The sequence below is a fragment of the Vicugna pacos genome, chromosome 1 (genome assembly GCF_048564905.1).
Source record: "Vicugna pacos chromosome 1, VicPac4, whole genome shotgun sequence".
Classification (NCBI taxonomy): Eukaryota; Metazoa; Chordata; class Mammalia; order Artiodactyla; family Camelidae; genus Vicugna; species Vicugna pacos.
In genome coordinates, this window is record NC_132987.1 from 35,789,594 (window position 1) to 35,810,495 (window position 20,902).

The 20,902-nt window shown below is 38.2% G+C and overlaps 1 protein-coding gene across 5 annotated transcripts in view; it reads left to right on the top strand.

Annotated features, from left to right (window-relative positions):
* The window catches only part of OTOL1 (otolin 1), a 164,044-nt gene that overhangs the window by 113,508 nt on the left and 29,634 nt on the right, over nt 1–20,902 (top strand). For 2 of the 5 annotated variants that reach the window (XM_072960243.1, XM_072960367.1), the window contains 8 exons: nt 192–245; nt 713–808; nt 2,257–2,337; nt 7,724–7,797; nt 8,839–8,919; nt 10,860–10,945; nt 11,360–11,522; nt 18,644–18,925. The gene's annotated coding sequence lies outside the window, so the exon portion shown is untranslated. Of the gene's footprint in view, nt 1–17; nt 85–191; nt 246–712; nt 809–2,256; nt 2,338–7,723; nt 7,798–8,838; nt 8,920–10,859; nt 10,946–11,359; nt 11,523–17,593; nt 17,681–18,643; nt 18,926–20,902 lie in introns of those variants that run through there. The other 3 variants (XM_072960443.1, XM_072960298.1, XM_072960514.1) reach the window with 3 other exon arrangements.

The window sequence follows — 20,902 nt, forward strand, 5'->3', positions numbered from 1 at the left end:
ACTTTTTTTTTTAATAGTAGAAGAAGACTGTGCAAACAGCAAAAATGAGAGAATCCAGTTCCCAAAGCATCAAGAGCTTAACAGGTGTAACTGACTGGGCAGCTGGGTTGTAACTGGTGCTGGGGTCTTCACTTAGATTACCTTTAATCTCGCAACTATGCAAAGTTAATGTAATTCTTTCTGCTTTGCAGAGAAGGAAACCGAGCCTCAGAGGAACAAGTGATGATCACAAGGCAGCAGAAGTGGTAAGTCATGAGTTCAAGATTTGGACCCAGCATTCAGAATTGCTAGACTGTAAGTTCATGTACTATAATTTTGAAATGCTTATTCCAACCTTTGTTAAGTATGCAGGATTTACCCCTTGTTTTAGATAAAATGTGGAGTGGTGAAGATGGCACTGAGGACAGGTTGAATGGTGGTCCAGTCTCTAGAACCTCAACAAAGGGGCTACAGATTGTGTGTGTGTGTGTGTGTGTGTGTGTAGAGTAGATGGTGGTAGTCTGAGCTTGTGGTAACAGGGAGAAGTGACCCTAATAAAACTGATGTTATCGGGGGGAGGGTGTAGCTCACTGGTAGAGCGCATGCATGAGATCCTGGGTTCAATCCTCAGTATCTACATTTAAAAACAAAACAAAACAAAGCAAAACTGATGTTTTCTATGAGGCTGAAGACTATGGCCAAAAATGTTTAATGTATTTTCCATCATTTTAAGGATGATGGTGCGGAGTTCTACTTTAGGACAGCTTCAGTGGCATCTGGTGATTTTGTACCTGAAATCAATTTATTGTCGATTGTCCAGACTTCCTGGGTAAGAAATATCATTTTCTCTTCCATTCACTTGTTGTACAAAATCTTTAGTTTACTTGAAATTTCTAAAATTTTAGGGCAGCCATTCAATCGAAACCCTACAGTTTCTTACAAAATTCTTACATAATGTTAAAATTTATAATTTAATTGAATCCATATATGACATTTGACTGTGAGAAAATGAAATATACATTATAATACTTAGTGAACGTCTTGAGCAGTAGAATAAATAGTTCTCCATCTGAGCACATCTGCCCCCTTCTAGAAGACAGGAGAAAACTTGCTTTTCTTCTTCTAACATATGCTGTATTTTAAGGTAGAGTTTCATTTAAATGCAAAACATTGTTATTTAAAATACGAAATGAAATCTCATTTGCTTTCATCTTCTGTTATACTTTCTAATTTAATTTTGCAACCCATCAGCCCCTTTCCCTTATTTGTGGGTAGTTACTTCATTAAAAATTGTCATTTCTGCATTAATTACAGTCTGGCAAATTTGTTGTGTGTTGTTGACACCCCACAACAGGGTATATTTACTTACAGTCTTTCACCTATTTTGAAAGATTTATAAAGTATTCTGGCCCCAAAGACCTGGCTTCTGAGCATTATTTTCTTCTTTTTTTCCCCTTTATTTCTGTTACATAACAGCATATGTGAATAAACATCAGAAGCCATTAAAAGTCTTCTCTTTGGGGAGGAAAGAGTTTCTTTAAATCACTTTTACAATAGCATTTACTGCTCTGTTTTTTTCAGGTGTGTGGTTTCCGATTCACTAACACAAGTTCTCTGATGAGCTGTCTAGGGGCCTATAACCCTGTTCCCATCTTTGGCACTGCCCAACAAGTTACTGGCCTTGCAGTGCCACAGAGCATTTTAAACAAACCTCCTCTGTTCATCCAGGCTTGCTTTAAAAGAGCTCTGAAACCGATCCAAGCACAGATGGCCGGGTGTCACCAGTGTTCCCAGCCGGCTGTAACTTCCACCACTGCCACCATTTTCCACAGTGAGATCGATGGAGTGGAAAATAATAGCAATCTTCAAGGGGAGGATTCTTTCCTGCACTCTTGGTCACAGAGAACCAATCATTTAAAAACAATTTACCACCACAGACGGGGCGCCATTTCAGAGAAACATGAAATAGAACAGAAGAAATCTGTTTTCTAATGATTCAACTCACTGGTTCCAACAAAGGCATGGCATTGGGCTATCAAGTGGCTTGTGTTTTACAGGCCTTCCCAAACTGTACTGTGTCTGAAAACACGGAGAAGCCAGGAGGAAACCAGTGTCAAGATCCTTCTCTCTTTAAATGGTTGTCATTCATTGCCTAAATCCCAATTTTCTTAACTAAAGCAGATTGCTATTACTGAATTGTGTACTTCAATAAAAATAAAAACTGGGGTAAAAATGATTAAATTAACTCTATGAAATATTTCTTAATTTCTTCTAAAGATAAAAGCTATGCCGAGGAGCCTTGAACATGAACACAGTTTTTTGGTAAACTAACTCAAAGAATCCTCTGTGCCAAAGAAGGTAAGTCCAGTATCTTTTTTTTTTTTTTTTAACATTTTTTATTGATTTATAATCATTTTACAATGTTGTATAAAATTCCAGTGTTCAGCACAATTTTTCAGTCATTCATGGACATATACACACTCATTGTCACATTTTTTTCTCTGTGATTTATCATAACATTTTATGTATATTTCCCTGTGCTATACAGTGTAATCTTGTTTATCTATTCTACAGTTTTGAAATCCCAGTCTATCCCTTCCCACCCTCTACCCCCCTGGTAACCACAAGTCTGTATTCTCTGTCCATGAGTCTTTAGATTCCACATATGAGCGATCTCATATGGTATTTTTCTTTCTCTTTCTGGCTTACTTCACTTAGAATGACATTCTCTAGAAGCATCCATGTTGCTGCAAATGGCGTTATGTTGTCGGTTTTTATGGCTGAGTAGTATTCCATTGTATAAATATACCACATCTTCTTTATCCAGTCACCTATTGATGGACATTTAGGCTGTTTCCATGTTTTGGGTATTGTAATTAGTGCTGCTATGAACATTGGAGTGCAGGTGTCATCCTGAAGTAGATTTCCTTCTGGATACAAGCCCAGGAGTGGGATTCCTGGGTCATATGGTAAGTCTATTCCTAGTCTTTTGAGGAATCTCCACACTGTTTTCCATAGTGGCTGCACCAAACTGCATTCCCACCAGCAGTGTAGGAGGATTCCCCTTTCTCCACAGCCTCTCCAGCACTTGTCATTTTTGGATTTTTGAATGATGGCCATTCTGACTGGTGTGAGGTGATACCTCATTGTAGTTTTGATTTGCATTTCTCTGATAATTAGTGATATTGAACATTTTTTCATGTGCTTTTTGATCATTTGTATGTCTTCCTTGGAGAATTGCTTGTTTAGGTCTTCTGCCCATTTTTGGATTGGGTTGTTTATTTTTTTCTTATTGAGTTGCATGAGCTGCTTATATATTTTGGAGATCAAGCCTTTGTCGGTTTCACTTGCAAAAATTTTCTCCCATTCCGTAGGTTTTCTTCTTGTTTTATTTCTGGTTTCCTTTGCTCTGCAGAAGCTTGTAAGTTTCATTAGGTCCCATTTGTTTATTCTTGCTTTTATTTCTTCTAGGAGAAAATTTTTGAAATGTATGTCAGATAATGTTTTGCCTATGTTTTCCTCTAGGAGGTTTATTGTATCTTGTCTTATGTTTAAGTCTTTAATCCATTTTGAGTTGATTTTTGTATATGGTGTAAGGGTGTGTTCTAGCTTCATTGTTTTACATGCTGCTGTCCAGTTTTCCCAACACCATTTGCTGAAGAGACTGTCTTTATTCCATTGTATATTCTTGCCTCCTTTGTCGAAGATTAGTTGACCAAAGGTTTGTGGGTTCATTTCTGGGTTCTCTATTCTGTTCCATTGGTCCATATGTCTGTTTTGGTACCAATACCATGCTGTCTTGATGACTGTAGCTCTACAGTATTGTCTGAAGTCTGGGAGAGTTATTCCTCCAGCCTCTTTCTTTCTCTTCAGTAATGCTTTAGCAATTCTAGGTCTTTGATGGTTCCATATAAATTTTATTATGATTTGTTCTAGTTCTGTGAAATATGTCCTGGGTAATTGGATAGGGATTGCATTAAATCTGTAGATTGCCTTGGGCATTGTGAAGTCCAGTATCTTTTTAATGGGAGGCTTCAACCTCTACAGGAGAAAAGGCACCATGGGGTTACTGAAAAAGAATCCATCATCTTTTCACGTGGTCTTCCCTCTGAGTCGACAGTCATCTAAAAGCCAAGAAGAAGGACCTCAGAAGAAACCAACTCTGTTGACCCCTTGATCTTGGACTTCTAGCCTCCAGATATACGGGGAAAAAAATTTCTGTTGTTTAAAAAAAAAATCCATCTCATTTTTGTTTTCTATTGACAGGGATTATCACATCATCTCCCCCAAGTTTATTCCATAAAGATATTGAGTGGAGTATATTTAGGGATTAATTTTTATAGAATTTGTAGTGATTTTTCTAAGAATGTAGATAACTAAACCACATGGATTTTCCCCCCTAGGCATGCTGTCTTCTTTTAAATACAAATGAATTATGTACCTATCAAGAGGCATCTGAGAAGGGTTTTATGAAGCACACCTTTTCTTTTTTCCATTTGTGGCCTCTTAGAGCCCTATAACAAGGATATTCTATCATGGTTCCCATCGCTCCAGGAAGTCCAAAGTCCACACATTTCACTGGAAGGCTCATGAGTATGCTGGAAGCAAGGCTGCACTAAGGGGTATTTAGATACGGACTGAGCAAGTCTCAGGGTACTTTATGACAGTCTTGCCAGAAGTCAAAGGGCAGTCTACCTAATAGGTCAACTCTGAAAGGGACCAGCAGGACCGCAGCTCTCACTGGTGAGACTTAAAAAGAGACCTTGAGTTAGAAGATGGATACTCTTACCTTTTGCACTGAATCTCATCATCCTCTCCTAAGATCTTGGGAGGTGACATGCACAATAATCTTCTTTGCTGAGGTAGAAGATACTGAAGACTATGAAACCCTGACTTGGGACCTTGTAAGAGGAGACAGGGGGAGGACCCAGGAGATGAGAATTCTTCCAGTGAAAGGAAGATTTTTAGAATGAAGGGGCTTGAAGAAGCTGTACACCAGCTGGATGGTAACATGTCCCCTCCCAGGTAGTGATCCCTTTCTGAAAAGGGTCTGAACATGCCTGCACTGCCTTAAACTAGTCCTGGGTCACTTAATAGTGGTAAGGGAGAAGGGAAGCCTGTCCATCCAACCCTTCCCAGTCTCCAGGGAAGTGAGGGCTGCAACCTTTCAATGGGATTGTGTCAGAGTTTTGTGGGCGTGGATGAGGGAATTTCAAGAACCAGAGAGAGCCCATCCTAAAGCCACAGCAGGCAGTGGTAGACCCTCCCATGATGCTGGAGGAGAAATCTGGAGAGGATGATGTGCAATGTCATTAACTACAAACTTTCTGGTAACCCCAGTGACATCCAGAGGGGCAGAGGGGCACTGCAAACTCTTGTATAGCTTTAGTAGGGAAGAGGGTGAGACAGTGCATGAGAGACCAGGACTATGCACAACCATAGTCTTCTGAAAATCTTTAGAAAGATCAACATTTCATCTGCTACTGATGATCAAACTGTTAGTATTTTATAAATGGAAACAAAGGATTCTTAAAGGTAATGGTGGTAATTGTTTTAGTAATTTAGATTTTTACATTAATCTTTTCTCACAAAGTAGGCTGCAGTCACCTAGGCCTTCTGTCAGTTCCTACAATTTTCCTAATGCAAGATCTTTGCTCAGGCTGTTTTCTCTGCTAGAAACACTCTTCCCCTGCCTTTTTTTCTTTTTCTTTTTCTTTTTTTCAGAACTGGCTCTTTCTCATGCATTATGATGATTTTTTAAAATTGAGGTATAGCTGACTTCCAAATTATATTAGTTTCAGGTATACAACATAGTGATTCAAGTTTGCTAATAAAACAGAAAATCATTAACATGAAAAAAAAAAGCCACTTCATCTGTTGATCAAATGTGTGATCAAGTGCTGACCAACCCATAATTCTCTTCCCCTCCGTGTAGGAAGGAGGAGGAAGGGGAATGGATGGTGCCCCACAAAGTGCATGGGGAGGTGGACACATGTGCTGCTCTAGCCGCTGTGGGGGAAACCTGCTCCATAAGAGAAAATTTGACTCACTCCGTCAGCCAAGCTGGAGTCAGAAGGAGAGGCCCATGTTTTGTCACTGAGATGCTCACATGTGTAAAAGGATGAGATGTAAATTTCCCTTGCATTTCCAACACAAAAGCTGGTGTGCGTCTCAGGTGGCTGAATTCTTGCCAATGAGATCCTAAATGCAGCAAAACCAGGGGCCGCTTCATGCCTGTCCATTCTGAAACTCATTGGAACATCTCAGGGAAAAGTCCTGATTTGAAAAAGTTAAGGTTTTATATACACTTGGATTTGACCTCAAACAAGAACCTTGCATCCTGCTAGAATGCTGATTGCACCAGAGAAGGAGAGAAGCTGCATATATCCAGACACTTGATGAAATCATGTGCCCTGGGAATGGTTAAATTGGGAGGAGCTTGGAGCAGGGGAGGATAATTGAAGGAGCATCTGTCCTAAATTAGGTGACTCAGTATGGAACTGTTGACATTTCTCCTGATATTTCACAGCTGATCATGGAGCTACCGCCACTAGTTTCTTCAACAAATTGAATGATGTTTTTTAGCACAGGCAGCTCCTGTTTTCTGTCTGTTATGTGCATGCTGATGCCATCAAAGAAAAAGTCCAACTTCTCTTTTGGAAACTGGAAAGGTTGTCAGCAGCTTCAGAATGGTGCAGTGTATCTTAACCAAGCAAAATTTTGCCTGAAAGAAAAATCGTGCTACCCTGTGTACAGATGGGGTCCCTGGATACTTGGCACTGTGCTTGGCTTTCTTGCCTGGTGGCATGTTAGAGTGATTCACTGTTTTTGATATAAGCGTGTGTTGACATCAAAACCCTGTCAAAAGTCCTGAAAGAAGTCATGCTTAGTGCTACGTGAAGTGTTAAATTCATAACCAGAAACTTTCAAGAAGTTTTGTCAAGAAATGGGAGCCAGATAGAAAGCTCCTCTCTCTTACACAGTTTACTGGTTTCCCAAGAGCAAATCTTGAAACAAGTGGTTGGATGTCAGATGGAGATTTCCATTTTCTTAGAGAAAAAGAAAATAAATCTACTCAGTTTGGGCATGGGAACAGCTCATTCATGGCCTGACTTATCTGACAAATATTTTTGGTCACATACTTGAGTAAATCTTTTGATTCAAGCTTCTGCAGTGAAATTATGGGTGTCATTGAAAAATTACAAGCCCTTTGATCAGGCTGCTACTGGAGGTGGCCAAGTATGTAAATTTTCGGATGAAGATATACTTTTGTAGCCTGGAAAAGGGGATGCTGAGAAGATAGCATTGTATATAGACCCCTGGCAATGTAGTAGCATTTGTTTGAAAATATTTTGCTCAGATGAAATAGGACTTTGGATTTGATATTCCTTCCTTGCTGACAAAGATAGCACCAATAACTCAGACTTTGCTGAAGATACTGTGATGGTTAATTTTCTGTACCAACTTGATTAGACCATGGGGTACTCAGATATTTGGTCAAATATTCTGGGTGTTTCTAGGAGGGTGTTGTTGGGTGTAATTAACATTTAAATGGATAGACTGAGTAAAGCAGATTGTCCTCCCTAATGTGGGTGGGCCTCATCTAATCAGTTGGCCTGAATCGAACACAAAGGCTGACCCTCTTCTGAGTAAGACAGAATTCTTCTTGCCTAACTGCCTTGGAACTGAGATATTGGTGTTTTTCCTGCCTTTGAACTCAAATTGAAACACTGTTGCTTCCTAGGTCTCAAACTGCCAGCCTCTGGACTGTGAACTACACTATTGGATCTCCTGGGACTTGCCAGGCTCCATAATCACGTGAGTCAATTTCTTATTATCTCTATATCATCTATATCTATTTCTATGTTTATCTGTATCTATATTCAAATCCTTTTGGTCTCTTCTCTGGAGAACCCTGACTATTACAGATACCATCATTGATGTAAGGCCACAGAGATGACTTGACTTACAGTCAATTCAGAGACCTGGAGAACCCTAGTGTGTCTGGACACAAGATTATTTTAATCTGGCAAATCAAGTGATAGTAATTTTTATTTCATTTACTGCAGAGAATTATTGTAACCTTAAGAACTAGCCCCCAAATTCCTCTTTGAGAGGACTATCTTTGTTGAAAGTTATTCTCTGACAAATGTGTAACTGGGATGGATTTTGCTCAAGTGCTAGAACTGGTGATTTGCCCCTCCTTACCTCCAACTCCTGCTTTGAGGCACTTGTGCAGATCCTGGGCTTTTGAAAAATGAAATGTCTATATGACCAGTTTTGGATGTAGTTGAGTCCAGATAAATGTCCCTGTGGTGGATGACCCATGAGTGGCAAGCCCCCCACATCTGCCATGGAAAGTCAACACAGCCCCTGAGTGTAGTTCCTGAGCTGCCTGCGACCCTCAGTGGGGTGGCCATGGTGGTGGCTTGGTATGGGTACAGCTTCCATCAGGCTCCCTGCAGAAGATGATTTAGAGATCTGGCTGCCCTTGATGGTGACTCTGTTCTTTCACTTGCTGCCCCTCCCCACCCCACTTTGTGATTCAGCTCCTCCTCTGACCTCCTCTCAGTGATGCTCTGGTACCCGCTCTCCTCCCTGTCACCTCTTTCCCCAGATAAACCTCACTGAGTTCCCATGGAGATTTGAGGGTGGCATTGTTGGCTCCTCCTTCACTTTTCTTTCAAATGAATTATGATTAAATTCCACACCCTGTTTCCCACTTAACAGCCCACTGTAGATGTAAAACAGGAATCAAAAGTTGAACAAAACCCAGAAATCCCACAAAGCCCCCCAAAACCCTACATGATGCTTTTTGTTTCTTATATGCCTACTTTTAAAATTCTCATCCTTTTCAAGGTAATGTGGCTGCCTCCTGTAGACTGGGGAGGGTCAGGACAAAGAATGGTACGGGGACAATAGGAACAAGATCATCACTAGGTAAGGGGGAGCCCTTTCAGTGTCTGGATGTCAGTGAGCCCCAAGGCTTCAGAGAGTGAACACGATTGCTTTGTCTAATAGAAAGAAAAATTTGGAGTCAGTAAAATGGTACAATGTTACTTGACGCGACCTGTCTGTGCCCTCCACCAAAAAGTAAAAAAATTCAGTCAAATCTATTATTGTCACAAAAGCTTGTGTGTAAGAAGGGGCTAAGATGGAATTAGTGCTGGGTAGGGAAAGGCAAGAGGTAAGGACATCAAAGCTTAGAGATGAGGCCAGACCAAGGCCAGTTGGTGCAGAATTAGTGGAAACCTTGAGGCGGAGCTTTGCATTTCATGAGCCATGACATTATTAAGGACAAGGAAATTTTACCTAAAAATCAAGGGGGCAGCGAGGCCTCCAGCTGTCTTGAAGGTTATAATGATTCACATCTTTGTGATTAAGTGCTTATTAGAAACCAAAAATGGAAATGAATTGGCTATTAAAGCTGACAAGTGTGTTATGTCAAAGATCTCTGCAATTTTAACTTCTTATTCTTGCTGGATAACTTCAGAATTCTCATTTCTAAGCAATCATCAAGCCAATTTTCATTTCATGTGAACAATTGGATTGATTTCACATTTTCAGAAAGTTGCCACTAATTTCTGCAAGGGAAAAAAAATAAGAAAGAAAGAAAATGTACCAGTCAGGGCCGATAAAGCAGAAAAGGATTTTATTGAGAGAGTATGGGTCTGCTTCCAAAGTTTCCGGGAGAGCTGGCTGACCAGCCTTGTGAAGTCAGCAGGAACAGTGGTGGACCGGGTAGCCAGGGTCGTGGCCGGCATCGCATCACAGAACCGAATTCAGGGAGGCACCTTGCCACCTCTAAAGGGTCCTGGATGCCTCAGTTTCACCACTGCTGCCAAAGACACAAACATAGCACCCAGCTGCTCTGGCTGGGCCACTGTAATGGATTTTGTGCTGTTCCTGCCTCTCTGGCCAAATTGAGAATGCCAGGCTGGTGTATTGAACTGGCCCAGTCTTGCCGGTAATCCATGCCCTAAATGTCAGAGAGCCAGGGAAAAAGCATCTAGGTTTTGTGACTCTTGTGGTGGCAAGTAAGCTTGAACAGTGAATGAGGCTAACAAGGGAGGTTAAATGAAAGATAGAAATGACATCATTTACAATTTTGGGAGAATTTTTAAAATAAAAATTTTTTAATGTTGCCTATGTGAAAGCAATAAACTTTCAAAGCAATAATATAAAATGTATATAAAAATGTCCATGGTGGGTGGAGGAGGGCTAAATTAGGAGTTGGGATTAACAAGTACACATTACTATATATGAAATAGATAAACAACCCGGACCTACTGTATAGCACAGGGAATTGTATTCAATTTCTTATAATAAGCTATAATGGAAAAGAATCTGAAAAAAAAAGTATGTATATATATGTATAACTGAATTGCTTTGCTGTACACCTGGAACTAATATTGTAAATCAACTACACTTCAGTAAAAAACAAAATTAAAAAACAAAACAAAAATTACCCATGAGTGTTTGTAGATATAATTTTGGTGGGGAGTAGATGCATAGGTTTCATAAAGTTTCCAAAAACTTACCATCTTCATATTCTTTCCCCAATGCCAAATTTTCTTTCTCATCTTCATCTAGAGAGTTTGACTGCATCACACTCAAAGCTCAGAATGTCCCTTGAACATGTGAAAGTTGCTTAAATTCTCTCATAATAAGAAAAGTACAAATTTAGGTGACAGTAAGATACCATTTATTACCAGTTAGATTGGCAAAAACCAAAAAGTTTGATATCATATTCTGTTAGTGAAGCTTTTGGGAAACTGGCTCTTTCTTACACTGCTGATGGGTATGTGAAATTGTCTGACCCTGTGGAGGAAGCTTTGGCAATACCGAGCAAAATTATATATGCGTAATCTTTCTTCTAGGAATCCATCTCAAAGATGCACTGGCAAAAAATACAAACATGTGCACAGAGCTTTTCATTGCGGCATTATTTGTAATGCTCAATGTGGTAAGTAGAATTCTAAGATAGACCCACCCCTTCTGAGCCATCCATTCCCCCTGCAACACATGTCTTGTATGGCCCCTTCCTCTTGAGCGCAGGCGGAATCTGTGAACACGATAGGGTTTTACTCTCAGGATTAGGCTACATTACATGACAAAAGTAAAGGACTTTTTCAGGTAAAATTCAGGCCCCTAACCAGTTCACTTTGAGTTAATCAAAGGGGGATTCTACTGAGTAGGCCTGACCTAATCAGATGAGTCCTTGAAGCAGAGATTCTCTTGATGGCTCTGGAGAAGTAGGCTACCACATGTGAGGGGACCTATCGAGGGGGTTCTGTGGTTAGGACCTGAGGAAGGCTTCTGGGTTGTGAGAGTCATCCCAGATGACAGCTAGCCAAAAACTGGGGATTTCTCTTTACAGTGATAAGGAACTGAATTCTGCCAACACTAACGGACTTGGAAGAGGACTCTGAGTAGCACATGAGATCACAGCCTTGGCCAAAATTTTGATTTCAGCCTGGTAGGATGCTGAAGAGAGGACCCAGACAACCTCGTGCAGATTCCTGACCCACAGAAACTGTGAGGTAATCCATTTGTGCTGTTTTAAGTTACTAAATTTGCAGTAATTTGTGATGCAGTAGTAGAAAACCAATACACTGACAAACAAAATACTACCAAATGTCCATCAATAGGGGACAGATTGAACAGACTATGGTATATCCACACAAGGGAGTACTTTGTAGTTGTAAAAAGGAAATAAAAGATCTAGGTGGTTGATGGTGTTTTCGTGGGCAATCTTTTGTATAAGAAAAGGGGAATGTGAGTATATATACACCACTGCTTCTATTTTCAGAAGGAAACAATGGGGTGACTAACCAAAATAAACAAGTATGGTTACTTAGAGGGGGAGTCCTGGATCAAGGAGGAGGAGATAGGACTCATGTGAGGCTTTTGTGGGTATACCTTGTTGTATTTCTTGACTTTGGTTCTTTGGTTTACATAATTAAAAACAAAATGAAAGAATAGCTAAGGAACTATTAAACATTAAAGACTACTGGAAAGAGGGGAGGGTACAGGTCAGTGGTAGAGTACATGCTTAGCATGTGTGAAGTCCTGGGTTCAATCCCCAGTGCCTCCACTAAGAAACAAAAAGCAAAAAACCTGAATATATGTATGTATATGTATGATTGAACTATTATGCTGTACACCAGAGACTGACACAACATTGTAAACTTACTATACTTCAATTAAAAAAAAAGGCTAATGGAAATAAGCAAATCTAGCTGTGTATCAATTTGGTAGCATAATCACACACATAAATGAATTATTTAAAGTAATAGCAAAGCAGTGTTTTGACTGTTCCTTCCTAGTGGAATGTATCTAAGGACAGATTTATATAGGTGCCCTAGAAAGCCACTCACATAGTCCAAGTAGGGCAAACACAAAAGGTCCACACCCAGACATATTGTAGTAAAAAGAGTGAAAGCCAAAGACAAAGAGAAAACCTCAAAAGGAGTGAAAGAAAAGACCCTTCACATACGAGGAAACTCCTGTGAGATTAATAGATGACTTCTCATCAGAAATGACATGGGCTGAAGGTAGTGGGATGACATAGTCAAAGAACTGAAAGAAAAAAATTATCGACTAAGAATCTTAAATCCTGCAAAAAGGGTGAAATAAAGACATTTCCAGATAAGCAACAATGGAGACAGTTGCTAGACGATCACCTTTTCTGAAATACTGAAGAGTTCTTCAGGCTAAAAGCAAGTGACCCCAGACCTTAATTCAACTGCACACTCAAAACCCAAAAAGTAGTGGTAAAGGTAATTAGATAATTATAAAAGGTGCATGTTTCTTCTCTAAGCTACAAAAGTAATTGTATGAAATTATGTATATAAACAAATTATTGGTCCTAAAACACATAGGAATGCAGCATATTTGAACAGCACAGAAGAAGTGATTGGGAGCAAAGCTATGCTGGACTAAGGAAATGACACGAGCTGGTAACTTGAATGTGTGGGAACAAAGGGAGAGAACCAAAAATCATAAATAAGGAGATTCACGAACTCTAGATATATACTCGCTCTCCTTTATTCTCTCAACTTCTTTAAGAGACAGAACTATATAAAGTAATAATGAAAACAACATACTGTTGGGTTTGTCACACATATAGATGTAATATGTATAACAATTATAGCACAAAAAGAGGAGAGAGAGAAAAGAGCAATACCCAAGAGAGTTGAAAACATGTCCACGCACAAACTTGTACACAGATGTTCATCACAGCATTATTTCATAATATACAAAAACTGGAATCAACTCAAATGTCCATCAGCTAATGAATGGACAAAGGAAATGTAATATGTAATATGTAATATGTAAATGAATATTATTCAGCCATTAAAAGGAGTGAAGTTCTGATGTGTGCTACAATAGGGATAAGCCTTGAAATGCAAAGTGAAAGAAGGCAGACAGAAAAGACTTCATAGTGTATGATCAGTTTATATGAAATGTCTTTTATGGGCAAATCTATAGATTCAGACAGTGGGTTAGTAGTTGCCTAGGGCAGAGGATGGATTGAGGTGTAGGAGACATGGGAGTTACCACTGATGGATATGGAGTTTCTTTGTAGGGGAATAAAGTGTTCTAAAATTCATTGTGATGATTGCACAATTCTGTGAACAAACTAAAAACAATTGAATTGTATACATTAAATGGGTGAGTTGTATAGTATGTGAATTATATCTTAATGAAGCTGTTAAAAAAAGTCTTATGAACTCATGTCAACAGTGCAGAGTAGCCAGCTGGGGAAAAGGAGGTCCCAGTGCACCAGACAATTTGAGCATCAAAAAGACTGGCTGCATTGAGTTATAACACAGCACATATATAAAAACTAGTGAGTTTGTAAATACAGCAAGACAAAACAAAGAAAATATCCCACATTCACCACTGGAGGTTGCCAGAGCTCCAGTCATTTCTCTGGAAAACTGAAAAAGGGAAAGAACCTCACTTGCTCTGCCTTATCTGTGTGAATTATATGTTTATGTAACTGAAGACTCGATGAAGGAAGATTCTTCCTTATAGAAGTTCAGCTAAAAGATGCAGAAATAATGGTAGAGTTAGAAAATCACTGTAGATTTTCAGTAAATGGCATCATTTTTACCCTAAATCACAAATTGTTTATTGTATCTTCTGCATTATTATTTAATTCCTATATTTATACCCCTGTCTTACAACATTGTCAGTCCATGAAGGCAGGAAGCATGTATATTATACTCCCTTGCTTTCTAAAGGGTCTGGCATGAGCTAAGTTAATTTCTGTAAAAAAGATATGCTTCACTGATAGATAAGAATATGAAATTGTATTATTTGTTTATAGCATCAGAATGACCTTAGTATCTTCTAATGAAGGTAAACTGATTTTCTAAGAATTTATTCCAAGTTAAAAGTGGCATTTTAATGGAACTCTCTTAGGAGTATTATTGTTTTTTCAGTTAGTGGAAGAAGAATGGTTAGTCAGTTAAATTATAAAAAAAACTTTTCTTGGAAATTCATGGATGAGATGTTTTGCTCATATAATTTAGGTTCTAATGTTGACTACTTAATGCACATTTTTAGCATAATTGCTGGAAAGCAATATCACCACAAGTTGAAATAGTTTTGAAATAGAGAAAGACTTAAAATTATAGTGAACATGTCATTTGGAATAATTGGCATTCTAAACAAAGTCTGAAAGAAGTCATTAGAGGTACTTAGAGCAATAGCTGATAGTTCTTAAAAGACCCGTATAAGTTGAATTTATTTACGTTATACATTTAAAGGCTTTACATATATAATACTAAAATTGCTGTCCTAGTTTTTAAATAAGTGAAACTCTTTTATTTTTTCTAATAACTAAATTGTTTGGAATCCTAAAAATAGCTATTGCTGTCCTCAATATAAAGCTTGCTTACCAAATATGATGTCAGTCCCACATTTCAAAAACTTTAAACAGATATGAATATGTTTTAGTTACAATGTCTAAGTGAGACAAATTCTATAGCTTCTTTTTAGCTAATGATATTTTTTTAACAACTTTCTTATTCTCAGGAAATATTACAATTAAGTAAAAATTTGTCATTTCAATATTAATAGATAATTCTTTATTTCTACTTACATATGAAATTTCTTTTCCAAAAATGTTTTGCCTAAGAAAATATTTTCTTCTTGTGGTTCATGCAATATATGAGCATAATTCAATTTACATACGTTATTGGAAAAAGTAAACTGTGATGCTTCTGCTTGAGCTTGAATCAATACTTAATTTTATGTGAATAAATATTTCAAAATTGTATTCTTTACTGCCATCTCTGTCCAGGATGGATTAACAGGCACAGGATTTATCTTAAACAAGTAAATAACCAGACAAAATATATGGAACAATGGTTTTCAGATATTGGACCTCGGACAGTACATGAAAATGATCTCTGAGAGAAGGGAACAAACAAGATGAAGCCCACAGTCACTCAAGCTACAGACTAAAGAGAGTTTCCAGGCTTCAGTGCAGGGTGGGGGAGTCCATACAGAACCTGGCTGTCTCCCTCAGCTGAGGAGACAGAGTGCAGAGTACATGAGGGCCAAGACACTTAAAATGGAAAGAGCAGAGTACTGGTACCGGAGAGGAGAGCTGCATAGCCAGAGAGTTCTGGACACCTGGCTCTCGAATGTTTATATAGAAAGGATCAGACGGAATCGTCCATGGAGCTCACGTGGTGTCAGGAGCGGTTTGGGTTTCTACCAGCCAGAGTGGAAAGGCCTATTTATTCCTAGGACACTGAGAAGAGAGTCAAATGGCCCTGGATGAAGAAGAGAAAACTATGACATACAGGTCCAGTCTGGCCTTTTTTGTAACAGCTGACAAGCTAGCAATTGTTTTTACATTTTTAAAGGGTTGTTGAAAGCAAATAAAGAAGAGTATGCAACAGATACGTGTCCTGCAAGATCTAAGTAGTAACTATCTGGTCCTTTATCAAAAAAGTTTGCTGAGACCTACCCTAGACTAAATGCTGTTTTAAACCTGCCTAATAAAGATTAAAAACAAAAGTATCTATTTCCTAGTAAATGAACCACATCCTAAAACAGAGCCTAAAAATATTTAATGGGAAAAACTTAGTATCCATTTCTAAGAAAATTTCTGCATCAGTGTTCAAAAATATTTAAAGGATTACAAAAAACCCAGTATCCAACAATGTAAAAATCACAGTGTCTGGCATCTAATAAAAAATTACCAGGTATACAAGGAGGTGGTAAAATCTGACTCATAATGAAGACAAAAGTAAATTAATAGAAACAAAAAGATGGCATTGATGATAGAGTTGGAAAGGACAATAAATTGGCTATTGTAAATATACTCCATGTGTTGAGGAAAGTAGAGAAAAGCATGAGCATGATGAAGAGAGAAATGAAAGGTATGAAATAACACCTAAACTGAATTTCTAGAGATGAAACTGTGTTGTACACCAGATCTCTAGGATTTATTCAACTTGCATAACTGCAACTTTGTATTGTTTCACAAATACCCCTTGTTTTCTCCTCCTTCCAAGCCCTAGCAACAGCCAATCTATTCTCTGCTTCTATGAGTTTGACTGTTTCAGCTTCCTCATATAGTTAACAATATTATATACTTAAAACTTTGCTGAGAGGATAGATCTTATGTGAAGTGTTCTTATTACACACACACACACAATTAAGAGAATGGGAAGAAACTTTTGTGGGTGCTGGATATGTTTTGCAAATTATTTATAGATGGATATGTTTATAACATAGATTGTGGTGATAGTTTCCTGGATATATACTTATCACCAGATTCATCAAGTTGTATACATTAAATGTGTACAGGTTTTTCCCAAACACCATTCTTTTTAATTTTTCACCGAATTTTCCAATTACTGTTTTTTCCTCCAACTTTATTGAGGTATAATGGATAAATTATAAGATATTTAAAGTGAAATATGTATAGATTTTTGTATGTCAATCATTCCTCAATAAATGGATAAAAAGAAGACAGTGTCATAGAAGGCATAAGGATAGATACATAGATCAGTAGAACAGAAATAAATCCACCCATGCATGTACAACTGGATTTTTCCCCTTATCCTTTTACCCTGTTTTTTCATTCTTCATTTCCTTGTCTGACATTTCAGATAGTTATTTGATAATTATCTGTCACTCCCAAATGAATTTTTATGTGGTAAAAAATCATATAACATGAAATCTCTCTTCCTCACACATCTTTAAATGTACAGCACAGTATTGTTAGCTGTAGGCACAATGTTGTAGTATCTCTCTAGAACTTTTCCATCTTACATGACGTGCAGTCTGTACCCATTGGACAGCAACTCCCCATTTCTCCCGCCCTTCAGCCCTGGAAACCATTATTCTATTTTCTGTTTCTGATTTTGTCTACTTTAGATTCCTCAAAGAAGTGGGATCATACAGCATTTGTCCTTTTGTGATTGACTCATCTCATTTAGCATGATGTCCTCAAGGACAGGATTTCTTTCTTTTTAATGGTTGAATAATATGTCATTGTATGTATGTACCACTTTATTTTATTCATTCATTGATGCATATTTAGGTTGCTTCCACCTCTTGGCTATTGTGAATAGCGCTGTCATGAACATGCGTGTGCCTGTGTCTCTTTGAGATCCTGATTTCAATTCTTTTGGATAAATACCCAGAAGAAGAATTGCTGGACCATGTGGTAATTCTATTTTTTAATTTTCTTTTTGGAATCTGCATACTGTTTTCCCTAGTGGTTTCTCCATTTTACATTCTCATCCATCGTGCACAAGGGTTCCAATTTCTCCACATCCTCTGCATCACTTGTTATTTTCTGACTTTTTTTGGATAGTGGCCATTATAACGGATATGAGTTGATATTTCATCACGGTTTTGATTTGCATTTATCTGATGATTAGTGACGTTGAGCATCTTTTTATATATTTGTTGACCATCTCTATGTCTTCTTTGGAGAAGCATTTATTCAAGTCTTTTGCTTATTTCTTAATTGGGCTATTTATTTATTTATTTTTGCTACTGAGTTTTAAGACATATATTTTGGATATTAACCCCTTATCAGATATAGTTTGCAGATATTTTCTCCCATTCCATAAGTTGCCTTTTCACTCTGCTGGAGGGAGGAATTACAAAAGGGCACAAGGAAACTTTGGGGAGTGAATGTTTATTATCTTGAATGTTGTGATGATTTTATGGGTATATTCATATGTAAAAATCCCTCAAATTATATAATTTAAATATATGCAGTTTGCTGCATTTCGATTGTATTTCAATGAATTGTTTTAAAAAATAATAATAATAAATAAAAATAAGATAAAAAGCCCCCAATCCCAGAAATTTACATTCTCTTACCTCAAGTTTTTGTTTGTTTGTTTGTTTGGAATTACATAAACAATTTCTGTATTATGTGTAAATTTACAAAACAGTTGGTTTTTTTCACTTCAAAGATTTTGTTACATGAATATATGTTAAAAATATTCAGAGTTACCAGTACTTTTTATTCATTATATAACATACCATAATTAGGCATATACCAAGCCTAATTCTGGGTAAGTAAAATGTATTAACTCAACTTAGAAAGCAACTCAATAGAACAGTCTTTGGCTTAACATTTTTAAATGTGCTTAAATATTGTCTGATTTCACAGCTGAGAATTTTTACAGTTCTGAGTTCCAGCCTAATCAGATTCTCCCTTCATCCCTTTGTGAATGGAGGAGATTGAAAGCCCCAGGAAAGCTGGCCACGAGCAAAGAGAAGCCAGTTTGTTCTGTACAGAGGAAGCCAGGCCCTGTGGCTTTAGTACTCCGGCTCTTCCCCTAAACCCCAGCTGTGGAAGGAAAAGACCAACGTAGACATTGCAGGATAACCAGCAACAACAGTGGACACAACACCGACTAATGGCAAACACTAAAGAGATATATCAGCTAAGGTAATAGGAAAAGAGCTAACGCTTATCTCTCCACAGTTAAAAAATTCCTCACATACATTATTTCCTTTAATGGACACCAGTCATGGTCCCTGGAACAAAGCAAATGCTCAATAAAAGCTTGCTGAATGAACGTATTGAAATTCCTGCCAGTGTCTAGCAGATTGTAGGCACTGCATTTCTGGAGATAATTCTCCATAATCTCACGTCTGCATATCTTGTGAGCAGAGGAACTGACTACCTTTGTTATGAACTATCTTCTTGAGGGTATTTGTATAGTAAAGAGCCTTGGAAGGTAATGTCTCCCTCCAGAGCAATGGGCAGATTTGCATACTGTCCAGTGTAATAAATATGTCCCTTTTTGGAGCACAGGTCAGACACGTTTACTTCCCATTGTGAAAGATTTGAGATCCTTATGTTGAGGGTTCCTCTCCTGTAATGCACTGTGCTTCTCATGCAGGTATCTTTTCACCATCTGGATGTCACATTGTGGTACCTGAGGCTTGGGGAACTGGCACACATGATGGTACTCTGGCTGTCACTGTTGCACCGAGCAATAATCTGTCCTTTGTCTCTGACCCAGGAGTCTTAGGTCCTCTATCAACATCCATTAGACGGTGGGAGGCTAAGGGTTAGTTTGCAAGTAGGTTAAAATCTCAGGCCCTTCACAGTTTTTTGACACTCTACATGCTTTTTGCACTAAAGTACCTACTCTCAGAAAAGCTCAAAAAAATCCAAAGAAGTAGCCAACTGAATTGGAAAAGGAAAACAAATAAGTCAGCAGGATCTAACCAAAACTGCAACTTCCTCACTTTGCAGAACAAAGCTCCTATTAAGGGGCAAAATAGCCACCATCTTGCATTGGGAAAGAGTATGCGAAAGAGCTACTGGACGGTAAGATCAGAACAATTATAGGGACAGAGGAAAATACTGAAACTAGAACACAATAGGATCCTAATACGTGGAAAGTTAAGGAGAAGAAGTTGACTCAGGAAGCTTCCAGAGATGTCTTACTCCATTACACTGGCATCAATTCTTCTGCAATCTCTGGAAAGCATAACAAATTATCACTAAGAGTGGTTGTTTCTGGGAAGGTGAATGGGGTGGCAGAGAGATGTGCTTTGCATACTTTGAATTTTGTACCATCTTCAGGTAGTACTTATACAAAAAATATATGTATAAAATTCAATTTGAAAAGCTTTTGTGTGTATATGTCCATGAATGACTGAAAAATTGTGCTGAACACTGGAATTTGACACAACACTGTAAAATGATTATGAATCAATAAAAAATGTAAAAAAAAAAGAAAAAAAAAAGCTTTTAAATGAAGTTTTCGGTAAGAAAGTACAAATTGTTTTTAGATTAAAGAAAACTACTTACATGGCAGGGACTTTACCTTTTAAAAGATTTACTGGGAAACTGTTCATTGCAGGCTGGCTGGCAATTTGGTTTTATGGAGGGACAAATGTCCGTACCTTTGGAATCGACTACTCTTGTTAAGGAAATGCTTCAGAATAGGCTCTTTCATTCCAGGTCTGTAAGAAAAAAAATACCCACCCCTTGCTTTGAGATAGAAGTATGAGGTTACTTCGAATCTGAGAATGCATGCATTGTGTTCTGTTTGGTAATGTCAATTAGATGTACATATTTTACTTTTAAAAGAGGGAACAGAAATAGTTTTCCTAAAAGATATTCAATTGGGACTATTAGTGCCCTCTGTTTGGGTTTAAGGATTGAATAACTTAGAATTTGAGATGGTCTCTTCAGGAGCATAGCACTTGCTTTTTAGTTGTGCTTCTGGGAAGTCAACAGGGTGTAGTCTGGCCAAGCTTGGAGCCATCGTGAGAGAGTCTGCTTTGGGGCACAACGTGTGGCTCGTGCTCAAACTTCTCTGGCCCAGCACCTGCAGGAGAGCTACAATAGCCACGGCAAACGGGGCCCTTGTCTGGGTGGCCCCACTGCCACTGGCAGAAACTGCAG